At 41.5% G+C, this 12,917-nt stretch overlaps 1 long non-coding RNA gene across 1 annotated transcript in view; it reads left to right on the top strand.

Annotated features, from left to right (window-relative positions):
• The first annotated feature begins 1,813 nt into the window (after nucleotides 1-1,813).
• The window catches only part of LOC146261039 (uncharacterized), a 108,063-nt gene continuing 96,959 nt past the window's right edge, over nucleotides 1,814-12,917 (top strand). The window contains exons 1-2 of the long non-coding RNA XR_014724802.1: nucleotides 1,814-1,900; nucleotides 4,166-4,356. This is a non-coding gene — a long non-coding RNA (uncharacterized LOC146261039). The remainder of the gene's footprint in view (nucleotides 1,901-4,165; nucleotides 4,357-12,917) is intronic.

Below are 12,917 nucleotides of genomic sequence, written 5' to 3'. Positions count from 1 at the left end.
CATTTTCAAACATGTATACAGTGCACCTACAGCTGTTTTTTTTTTCTTTTTCCAGGAGACTAGAGCATGTGTAAACTCTGATCCAACACTTTACCTCACCTCCCTCCCCCCCAACCCTTCCTGCCCCCGCCCGACGCTTGTTGTGTGTTCCAGGGGACAGCGGGAGGGTTGGCTGGGGGTTTGGTTTACATTGTCACCGCCAGTCTCAGCTTGTTTAGAGATGGGTCGCTGGGCCTCTGAACTACATGGCCCAGTCCACACGGCTGCACAGGCAGCCACAAGCGCATGGCCTCCAGTTTGACGTTCCAGACTGATAGAAGCCAACATGTGTTCTCTATATTGCCAATCATACTCACAAGAGACTTTCATTTGTTCATGATGAGTGGGATGTGGAAGAGACACTGCTGTTGGTGAGGATAGTGAGTGCACTGTATCTGCACGATCCCACACAGTGTCTGTGATCCAATGAATCACTTTTTCTTGACAGCTTGCTGTCGACTCTGCTGAAGTCAGGCTTCTGAAGTTTTACCGGTATGCCCAATCAATTACCGGTCTGACCCTTGACTCAGTCCTTTGGAAGGCACTCTGTAACACACACGCACTGTCCTTACCCCTTCTGAAGTCAGTTCCACACATGATTTTCATTGTCCTGACCGAAATACCTCTTTTAAGTGAGGGTGTGTGAGCTAATGCACTGTTAACACTGTTGACTGTGTGTTGTCATCCATCTCAGGCTGTATGTCAAGCCCCCCCCCATCCCCCGCCCCCGCCTCGCCGACCTATCCTCTCTGTGTGCCCCCTTCACAGCAGGAGGCTGGCCTGTCAGTGAGGAGGAGGATGCTGTAAACCCCAGAGTTAGACCCCTCTCTCTACCCTTGCCCACGTCCGCCAGTCTCAGGCAGTGGCGATGCAGACTGTCTGCGCCATCACCCTCCCTCTACCCCCCTGAAGCTATTTTTAGCTGCCTCACTGCACCTTCGAAATGAGCTATAACCTCCCTGACTTAAATGAAATGTGATAATGCCACATTTGCCCTTGGAAAGTTAGTGCGGGTGGAGATCGAATCTCCTAGAGATGCGTGTGAGGATGTGAGGAGTGTGACTTTGTTTTGTTTAGAATAATCTCTTTTGATCTTGCTGTTTTCCTGGAAACGCTGAAGCTTGTTACGCTGTGAATCTGTGAACTGAGCCTTCCTCAGGAATGTGAGGTCTGTCCTTCAAGCTGTTCCTGCTTTACCTTCATAATCTTGACATTTGCATCACAAAACACAACATTGTCTTACCATGCCAAGGTTTAGATACAAATACATTTGCTTCGTAGCCTTGAGAGTACTGGAGGTATCACAAATGAAAGACTGAGCTCTGTTATTCACACTATTATTTCATGTGTCCCAAGGTGCAAGGTAAGAGCATTTGTGGATTTTCTCTTTCACAGAATGAGATGATCAAAGTAAGGGATGTAAACTAAAAGGAGAATATTTTGGACATATACTGTACAACAAACACTATCTGTAACCTAACCAACGTTCAATGGTCAACATGTTCTCAGTGGTATAGACTACTGGAAAACGTTTCTGATTTAAGTGAATATTATGTATTCATTGTAACAAACATTTAAAAAAAATCTATTTTTGAATTCCAGTCAAATCAGAATGCATTGTGGGCTTAGGGTCCCCCACAAGGAAGTAAAGAGGGTTTGTTTCTTTTCAGTTGTTTTTTCTATTTTATAAACATGCTGCTTTGCAATTGGCTGACAGGCAGGCGAGGCATGGCCATGTAGCGTTGTCAGCTGTGAGCTAATGTTTCGCAGGTGTGCCACATATCCCACTAATGGCAGCTGGCCTTTTAGAGAGCAACAAAGAGGAACACCCTTGGGGAGCTCAGCAATCATAGACCGCAAGGTAAAGCAAAACCCCAATGTGGTTTCATAAAAGGAATAAGATGTAAAGGTGTGCATAGGTTACTTCATGAGCTACTCATACGCCAGGTAAACGAACGGCAAACCACAGTGAAATGCCAACGTTAACCCTTTAGGTGGCTGGGGAAATAATGAAAGGGGAAAGAACGAAATGGACAGTGGTCTTCACAGTAAGGTCTGGGTTCCGCTTGGCATCTTCTTTAGCATTGTTTGCTCTGTGGACTTGGTTCTTAATGAGATGTGAAGGATGCAGCAAGAGCCGGCTTCCCTTTTAGTGCCCTTGCCAGATGACGGTCACAGCTCTCAGCCATGTGGTCGACATGGTCTGAGGGGTGTGTGTGGAGTGTGTGCAGTCCTCAAATTAGCTCTGGTCAATATTTGGGCCCAGTGAGGTCTTTTTTTCACCCATTTGCTTCAGTGACCCCTTGAGTGTTAAAAGATTATTGAAGTGGAAAAGTAAAGTCCTCCGATTCACTCAGCTGGAAGGCAGTGAAAGCGGAGAACATGACTAGCGTTTGTTTCTGCGCTGCTCTGTGTCTGCGGCTAGGCCAAGTGTCAATCTATATAGTTCTCAGACACTGCTGAATAAATAACCGGATCCATATCCGATTCTGACATTCTTTATGATTACTGAGATGGGAATGACGGAAATAATTCTCAAAAACATCTGAGTTGATCATGACAAAGGATTTGGCATTGAATGGCACTGACGACGCATTCACCACCAAATCCCATGCCAATTATGTAACAAAGCAACATATCCCAATTGAGGAAATCAATGCATTAATTAACCTGGTTATTTAATCTGAATGGCATGAACTCAGCCAGTATCATGTGATTCACACACACTAAACTGCAATTGTTCTGGCAATTGAGCCCAAGGGAGAGTGTGGACAAGCATGTAACATGGCAGGAGGCCATTTGCTACAGCTGCACTTGGCGCGGTACACTGGGATTACGATGTGTGATGCTGCACTGCCGAACATGTTCAGTGACCACGGAGTATGGAAAGGGGCGGTCTTGTGGATACAACAATATGTGATGACGCATACTGTCTGTGTCCCACATTTACACAGATACTCCCATCACCCCCATTTTGCTGGGGAAACTGATCATAACAGAATGGTGGAAGATGAAATATTGCAGTTAGATCATATAATGTGTCATAATGCGATCACAATATGTATATTAATTAGACTATGTAAGATAATGACCTTGAGTTATATGGAGCTGTCCGTGTCTATATCTCTAATGGCCCTCAAGAACTTCTCAGAAGGACACAATTCTGTGACAGCGTCTTGCCTCTCTCCCTGAAGGATTCATTGGCCGGTGGCCGAATGAAACATTCGGCTGACACCCTGTCACAACCCTCGTCCCAATCTATTTCCCTTCCTTCGCACTCTCAAAGAACTTGTCTTATTAATATGACATGACAAAGGGCTAAGTTGAGTGTTAGCAGTATGTTGAGGGATGTCTGACAGCACAGCCCTCAAAAATAGGATTGTTTACACTTCAGGGCCTCAGGTGGATGAATGTTCATGTGAATGTATTTACACTTGCTCAATTGGTAGCGGAAGTTGGCCCTATGCTTTACCTACAGCAGAGAGCAAGTGTCCTGTACTTTGGTCTTCTAACCCTATTTGTGGAAGTCTGACAACTACTAATTATTAAAGGTTTGGGCAGCCTTCAGTTGTTCTGTTGTCTTCCAGAGCCAATTCCAAATGAAAAAACATTATCATGGGATATTTCATCATACATAAAGATGGTTGCAACGTGAAACAATTGGGCCGTTCCTCTACAACTCTGCAGTGAACGGTATGCCATTTAACAATAACTTCCTGAGATGGCACACCATGCCTAGTCCTCTCGCATCCCTCTGCTGAGAAACTTATTAAATATTTCAAGACTGTGTCCTTCTGTGTAACCCTCAAGGTTTCATGAGGTACTGTATTACCAGTGCTCGACCTGGTGTATTGCTCCAGGGTTCGCAGTCAGAGCATCTGTTCATTGTTTATTCTCCTGCCTAAAATGCCCTTGCCATTTGTCAAATGTAAAATGACTGTGCCTACCATTTTAATCTGGTGAGATGCAATTGAAGTGATTAAAGACCGACAGTGGGATTTCCCTTTTTAATTGAGAAAACAGTTCACTTGTCCTGGAAGCATTTCCTAATTAGTTGGTAAGTGCAGTGTTCTGTCAAGGGTTAGAATCACATGTGGTTGACTCGCTCCCTTGTGTGTATTTCCAGAGTGATCTCTGCCTCCAGCGACATGCTCCACCACAGCAGAGGCCCCTGATCACCTCCAACAAGACGCTAATCGTTTTCAAGTGAGAACGCAAACTTGGACATGGTCAAGTGCACTGCCATGCGACTACCATCCACACATCCCACCGTGACCTACATCTGAATCATCCGACTGTGTTGACTGCTCCTTTAAGGTACCTGACAATGCAAACCTAGCGTTCTTCCAATACAGTCACCCAGAGAATCCTTTGGTCTTCTGGTCATAAAGGGAGGGCCAGATAGAAAACATGAATGCGTGCAGGGTTAAGGAGGTCCCTGCGGTCTGTGTGAAAGGGGATTAGGCACTCAGGCTTCCAGATGTCTGGTGTGAAATCCCTATACACAATTACCTCTGAGCATCTGGGAACCAGATTAACCTATACCTCCCCCTCCATTTCCTCAACCATGATTTCCAAGCTCTCTCTAAAAGGAAGCTCTCACTTCACTCCCCTCCTGACTCCTGGTGTAAGACTTTGTTTAGAGTTGCAGAAACCTATTTGCAAGTCAAATATCTGCAAGTATTGACATGGGTACTGAACCTTGTATGTATAAGGTGTTACTCTATACCTGACGCCCAAGTCAGGTGAAGGTTATCGATTTACAATAGGTCCTTTTAAAATCCTTTTAATGATTACATGGAACCGTTTTATGATCAACTGTTGAATGATGTGATGTAGAACTAGAACAAGTTGCTTATGGATATGCAAAATGTTAGCCGTCTTACCTGTGATGAACAGTTTGTTATGAAAGTGCCGACAGACCAAATGAAATGCAAAACTCTCAAAGGATATAGCACGACAAATGTGCTCGGGTGGTGAGATTTGAACTAAAAATAAAATGCAGGCTTGGAGCAACCATGTCCTGTTTTGTACCTTAGCTGAGATGAGAATAAATAATTTCTTAGTCACAGGAGGTTACATCGTCTTGTGTTGATTATATGAGCCAGAGGAGTAAACTTATCCTAAGAATGTTTACCATGGCCCAGATAGCACAGGTAGCGGCCTCCTTCCCCATCTAAACAAAACTCCTGAAGTAAAATGTCAGCATGAGGTAGCATTTTCAGTTGATTAAAATAACATGGGATGAATTGCAGTCAAGGCAGGGAACAGTGTGGGCCTCAACAGGACTCTATAATGGCATGTTCTGTGTAACGATCCATGGAGTTTACTTAGTTCATATACTAAGAAGCCCCTAAGACACAGGGAACATTCCATCCAGAGACCCAGTACAAGAGTTGATAAACACAGTTAGGCTCCGTGGGTTTGTGAGAAGGACAATAAATCAGACCCTAGCCTTCAAACAGCACACTTCCCCCTTCGATACTATTGACCTCATCTGTTCCCCGATGGCCTGGTGAATATGGGACATTGTTCTATATTTATTCTTAGATACTTTCACGAGCCCTTTATCTGCAGTACCTGTTCCATCTACTACTGCCCCTTTGCCTCTGAATGACTTAGGTAATCCAACATGGCTCACAATCTCTGGCGAGAGATAGTGAGCCATGTAGGGATTTTGACCTACAAAGCCCTTACCTTTTACAATTGTAATGTAAAGTGTCTCTGGGTGTTCCATATGACATGTTCATTGGGAGGTAACTAGAGAAACCACTGGGAACGGGTTTCTTTAGATCGTCCTTACGAATGTCGAACTGCTCTTTACTCAGGAATCATGATCCCATATCAGTTTGTTTTGCATTCAACTGCTCGTTTAAGGGAATCTATGAAACATACGTTTCAGAGGATGACAGAGGGGCCTCAATAAGCTATTTCTGCTTGTATCACATTCTGAATATTTGATCTCAATCCATTTTGTTACATATAACACATTTTATAAAATGGCTTATCTCATTAACCGAGCCAGTGAAATAGCTGATTTGAAGTATTTGGGATTTCACACTTTAAAATTCATTAGCTTTCAACAAACTGATCACTTTCAAACATGAACGCACGGTGATAAGAATTTGCCTTGTTAGACTTTTGGGACATGGCCCAGGTGTCTCATTCCTGAAACTGGAGCTGAAAGCTGTCAGGTTTGTCACATGATCCACTGATCTTTGACTCTAGCAGTGGCATGAGGGGATGTGAAAAGCTTGAAGCCCATTTGAGGACCAAAAAAATGTCAAAACTAAAAGTGTGTTGGAAAGGCGAAGTATCTCTTTGACTAGAGCCATCAACTGAAGAGACATTGTTTAGTCCTCAAAAGCACTTTCCTTAAGGTTTATAGAGAACAAAGTTGTAAAAATAGGAGTCTTATCCCGAGTGGGGTGCATTACAATTTAGGCACTGGATGGACGCCAAATACCTGGTCCCTTACTGAACTTCCTGATCATGTAAACGTTTGCCAATGGGAACCATAAGTCATGTTTGAAGGCAAAAGCGAAAACAGATCAGTCTCAGGGCAGTGACTGGAAACAGATTCTCTTGTCCATATGGCCACACATGATGCCCATGATGTAAACACCTTCCATTTTTAGAACAGTTAACAGTTGAAATGAACCAGACTGCGGTCCTATTTAGCCTGCAGTGGGGAACAGACTTATCACAACACGGTGAGACCTCATGGAACTTGCAAATGTATACGTTGATATTGTGCATACACCATAACATTTTAGTAATTATGAACTGTTTGCCAAACATGCTAAATGTAGTGGTCAGTAGTGTTGCAAGGTAATTGTCTTGGTGTAAACTTATCAAATGAATCATTTTCCAAATATTTCTACACATGACTTTGTTTATTTGATTATTGATTTGATCATATTTTTAAAAGCTCCTATGATGTATTGGTTTTTTACTGTCTTATGTTGACGAAAACATCCTAACATGGAAACGTTGGTGACATCATTGTCAATTTGCCTTGTCCTGGTCGTCATGTCTCTGGCGGGGTTTTGAAAAGGATCTTGAATCCCTCATTAGTATTTCCTGTGAACACTGTTCCCCATTCATTGGCTCAATCACTTTGAAATCGACAGCGATCTGTGGTCATCTGGCATGACCGCATGAGAAAGCCCCTCAAATACACAGCAGATCAAAGACAAGGAAGTTCCATGGTCAGACAATATGGCAAACCCCCTGATGTCAGACAGATACAGCAGAGCATGTAGAGCAAACCAGGGTCTAAGAGGATTCAACAAAGATATATTAAATGGTATTAAACGTTGGGCTCAGCCTGTCTGGAGTGGATGTTGTACACCTTACCTTTAAGGCTTATGGTGCATGCAATTGTCGTTGTGCATAAAATGTTTTTTTTAAGCATTTGACACACAGCCCTCAGATGCTTCACAAGTTATTATTAGATAGTCTCTATGACAAACAGAAGGCAGACCACGTTACATTAAAAGCAGACTATGGTTATGAAGTGTGGTTTTTTTCAGTCTGACCTTTTGTCAACTGTCTTGTGGAGATGCACCAAGGGCATCTCTCAACACTATTGTGCTACTCTGCACTTTTGACATAATTCCCCAGCTCTGGTCTAAATGACCTGTGCTCTTCATGAATATCAATGTCAGCCATGTCAGATCTGAGCTGGCGTGATGCATGTCGCCCAGAGCATCATTAAAATGCAGACCTCAACAGGATCAAGCAAGGTACATGAACAGAATAATGCTCACAGACTCTTAAGACGTACGACACCTCCGTTGAAGGAAGGAATTCCTCATTTGATACGTTGGTGCTGTATTCATGTTGAATGAGCTCAATAAAAGAAACGATGATCCTTTTGCATCCGAGCAACAACTTTAAACAGTTAAGGTATACATCCCCGTCATTAATTCGTGAAAATGATCCCTTCTTGAAGGCAGACAATATTTGTTTTGAGTCGTCCTTTTGTGACGGAGGCCAGGGGTAAAATAAGGATTAGTGCCCTTTCAGCTTGTCTACTTGCCAGATCACAGCATACTAAGCTGTGGGCTCCTGCCACATGCTACTGACCTCTCCAAAAAGCTGCTGTGCATCACGCATTCGCAGTTATATCAGTAGATCCACTGGCTCCAGACTTAAAGGTTATCCTCATCCCTTAAAAATGGGATACATTATTAAGGTGGACTTAAAATACTGTCAAAAGACGGAAATATGAACCGTAGCTGCAAGGACCAAACGTCGAAATTCTGTTTTCAAAGTTACAAAAAGCCTTCAGGCTTTTCAGAAACCATGTGTTACTGTAAATAGCACATAATTTTATAAGAACATCAAGCAAAATAAATGTCTATTTAAAGAAACGGAAACACAATCACATTGGTCTGTAATAAAGAGGTCTTTTTTTGGTTCTAATATTGCATAAAAAGCTAATAGAGAAAGTATGAGTATGTTCTACCCTGTTGCATGCACAGTGTCGTTCTCTATGTTTATCTAATACATTTGAAACTCTACTTTTGACTTCAGTGAGGTCTTCAAGAGTCAGTGTCATGACATTTGACAGTTTTGCTGAGATAAAATTATTTTAAAGGTGGATGCCAGTGTTTGTAGCATAATATATTAGACATTTAACTGTTACAAGGCTGAATAAAGACACGTTCAACCACAGTAATAGCCAAACGGATGCTTAACAATCAACTGTTTAACTGAGCTTTTATATGTAAGCTTTCCATGGTATACAGGCTTTTAATGAGATTTGTCTGTGTGGAGTATTACATTATTCCCCTGCTAATGTCAGTTTGGCTTCCTGTAAGACATGTAGGCTCAATGTATTTTACATGATACATGTATATGAAGTGGCCACCATCTCTTGCTACATATGCACCCAGCATCACACAACAGAACCTTGTAGATTAAACAAGACAATTTAACCATTACGTATGATGTTTGTGACGTGGATCTCATATCAAGTTGCTGGAACAATGCATCGCAACCAGAGGACGGGAGCTTTCAAGTCGGCTTCCCCCTTATTTGATATTGCCTTTGAGGTGAAGTAGTCTCCATTCATTACGTTAAAACTAGCAAAGTGTTTTTGAAAAGCCTTCATCCTCTCCCTCAGTTCCTTTGCAGTTACATTAGTCTATTGTTGAAGATTCTCCTCAGAATGTGGCTGCTGTGGTAGCTGTTGTGTGCGAAATGAAGCATGTGTAATATCTGCACCATTAACAAACCAAAATCGAAACCAAACATCAGGGTTTACTGCATTGCTGCACAGTTTGTAATTACATGATGATTCAAATTGCATTCAATCAAACATGAAATGTAAATAACTCAGATTGTACCCTGTAAGACATCTGAATTAAAATTCCTAGTTTTTCCTTGCTTGCAATTTAGAATTTCTTCAGAGTCTGAGAGTATCTTTTACAACTAGAAGCAAAAAAGGGCCAGATGTTCAGTCTAAACCTAAATATGGATGTCCATCTCTTGCTAAATGTACTCTCCTTTGCACAACAGCTGGGCCAGATGTGCCTCTGTAGTCTTAGCAAACTATTTGATATCAAAACTCAAAACTGCTCTCAACTATTACCATTTCTACCAGTTTGTTGAGAGATTTGTAAGAAGATTCTGTAGAATAATTTCCACTAACCCAGGCTGTAAACCACAGTTTCAGTCACGGGTGTGTTTGACTATTTTAGGTCTGCAATACAACGCTGTACAAATTTGAGCTGTTTGTTGATTTTGGGTGAGAAGATTATTGGTCAATTAAGAGACCAACTTGCAGAGATTGTTCAGCAGTATGCCTCAGGAAATAATGTTTGTTGCATGGAGTTTTAAGGAGAAGATGGGGATTACGTGCAAGGGAGTTATTGCAATCAATTATACCAAAGATTACAATTTTAAAATGCATGGAATACTAATTTGGCTACGCCAATTCAATTTACATAATGACCTCTTTTTTCTCTCTGGATGTTCTTGTTTTTTGGGATCCCGTGTTGATTTACTTACAATGGGTGCATCTGAATCACAATCTATTTGCTACAGGATTAGAATGGCATACCTTTAAACACCCATTATTCCCTACAGAAAATGCTGAAGGCTTAAATATTGTGCAGACATTTTCTCCACTTCTAAGATATGAATAGTTGTTTAGTTTCATTTGAACTTAAGACACTCGTATGTTCATGCTAACAATTTACAGATTAATCATATAATATTATGTAGTGTTGTGTTATCTTAGGACACAATTTGTCGAACCTACCTATTCCAACCAAACTTAAGTGAATTTGAAACGGTTGGTTTGACTACTTGAGACTAATTTGTTTTCACATTACAAGTTGTCTATTTTAGGAGCTAGTTCCATACCTGGCAGGTCCATCAGGGAGGACCTGATGCTGGGGATGGGGAAGTGTACTCTGCCCAGTGTAATGTTAGCCATTGAAGAACTCTCCAGAGGGTGAAAGTTAAACTGGGGAGCATTCCACAGGTCTGGGTTCTGTTAAACATATCAAAGGTCTATACCTGGGGGTGGCATGAAAGGGATACTGCTTTTCATTGCCGAAGTGACATCCTGCTTCAAGATGATCGGGTTATAAGTTGGCAGCATGCCGGATAAGTGTGCACAGCATACAGGACAACACATCTGAATGGATGTGCAATATGTAAGGTGCAACATGGAAGTCATTATAGCAATCATTATAATCAACGCCCTATGAATATGTGAAATGGTGTGTCCTGTCTAAGAAGCAGTTGGGGAGTATAATAATTATATATAATGTTTTTAAATAATTATTAATATTTATATAATTATTATAATATTATATTATATATAATTTGCAGATTGTCATGATGCTAGTTGAAGTATGCAATTTGATGTGACAAAGCCTGCATTTATGTTGATTATGGCGAGCCACCCTCTCAACTTTAGGGAGCCTAACGACAAAAAACATTAGCTGAGCACAAGTAAAGTAACATAAGTACCTTAGTCAGCTCCACCCTGGGTTGCCGCTTTCAACAACAATGTTGTTGGACAGGACGCAGAGTTCACTGTGTTTATTTGCAACGCAACGCCTCACTCCCGACATGCATATCCTGATAAGGACACTTTGTTTTTGATGTATCCGTGACAGTTGAGAGAGACAGACTCATCCCAGAGTTGTGTTTATCCCACATTAAGGTAGCACCGCTCAAAGCCTCAGGTCTAAATCAAACCTCACGTCTACAGTAATTGGGCAGGGTCAGTCTGTCTTCTGACTCACAGTGCAGTTGTAATGCATTGTGGCATCTCTCATTTGGACCAGAGCCTGTCCTCAGGACTGTGGATCAGTCATGCCAATGTGTACCCTGATATGGAAAAGTATGAGAGACTAAATGAACACCCTTTTGGCTATTTTAGCATTTGTTAGGGTACGTTTTTGTAGGCCACTCATCCTGTTGGCATGATGCTTTCTATTCTTTAATTTGACACTTCCTGTTGTTGTTGTTTGTAAGGACTGACGATGATTTCAGGCTAACACATTGTGTACGTGAACGGGAGATAAATAAAGTTGACAAGTGTATTGTTTGTCCTTACAGTATATGGGTATTCTCTGGGTACAAGGCAGGTCATGGAGATTTGCAGAGCTAGCATTAAAAGTCCTCATCTATGCTGCTCTAAAGAGTCTGACATTACCAGAGGCCTTTTTATACTTGTACTACTTTGGTAACAAAACTTTCCCCAATGACTCCAGGGAGTGTGCTTTGGCCTGGTATTGTAGTGGCAGCAATGTCTGGTGTCACCTTTTGTTTTTCAGCATCTGTTTTGCTTTGGCTGAATAAACAGGAATACATGGAATTACCTGAGTCAGTAAGATCCATTGAATCATTACTACTTTCATGTAAAAAAATAGTCTGAAATGTCAACTTGAAATATGACTTTTACTCTGCCACGCCTGGCACTGTTTCGTTGTGTATCATGGCCTCTTATTTTGTCTGGGGGATGATTTAACAATGACTAATGTTGAGAAATTCTAGGGAGAATCTTTGGAAAAGGTTTTTCCAAAAACAATAATGTACAATGCCAGTCATTTAACTAACGGAACCAAATGACAACTTTAGTAATGCAAAAAGTCTATCAACTCAGTTAATGCATGTTTTATGGTCAATCCGCAATCCTTTTAGAAAGTTTTGGGAATATCACAACTAAGGAGTCAGACATTTGGAAGATGAACAATTTGACCCAGACAGATGGTTGTGCTCAGTCCCAGGATGCTGAAATGAGACACAAGGAAAACATGAGAGGACTGAAACTTGAGTTGGCATTAGAGGCTTGTATTTCCTACTGAAGTGTGTTATCCTTTCCAGTGCGATTCACGACCTGGCAGATTAAAGACCTGTATTTATGGCTGGGATCTGTGGTTTTGAAATGTTGCAGAGAGGATTCCCAACAGTGCATCCTGATAGCTGTTTAGGGAAACTCCAGCCAAATGGATGTCTAACTAGATACTTACTGATGGTACAGGATTCTAAACATTGTGGTTGTTGTCTTTTTATGGTTAGAACCAAGAGCTGTATCAAAGGGAAAGCAGTAACAGAGACTCAGGGGATCACTGCACCAGGATGATGCACATTATCCTACCTATTCACTCGCATTGAAGTCTCCTTAAAGACTCTACCAGTTGTTTGAAGTACCAACTGCCTGTGTTGTTTTTTCCACTCTCAGGGTGTTAGGGAAAGATTATGTGCATGAGGTGTTTTCCCAAACTGAATTGTACAAAACTACAATAGTTTTATCATTTTTTACTCCTACCTGTAATAATTATGTCCTTGGAAATTAAACTTAACATTTCAAAAACGGACTAACATGTTCTAAGAGAGCGAATAGATAG

This window comes from Hypomesus nipponensis, chromosome 12 (genome assembly GCF_054491055.1).
Source record: "Hypomesus nipponensis isolate SF chromosome 12, ASM5449105v1, whole genome shotgun sequence".
NCBI classification, from domain to species: Eukaryota; Metazoa; Chordata; class Actinopteri; order Osmeriformes; family Osmeridae; genus Hypomesus; species Hypomesus nipponensis.
This window is presented reverse-complemented; position numbering and strand designations above follow the sequence as displayed.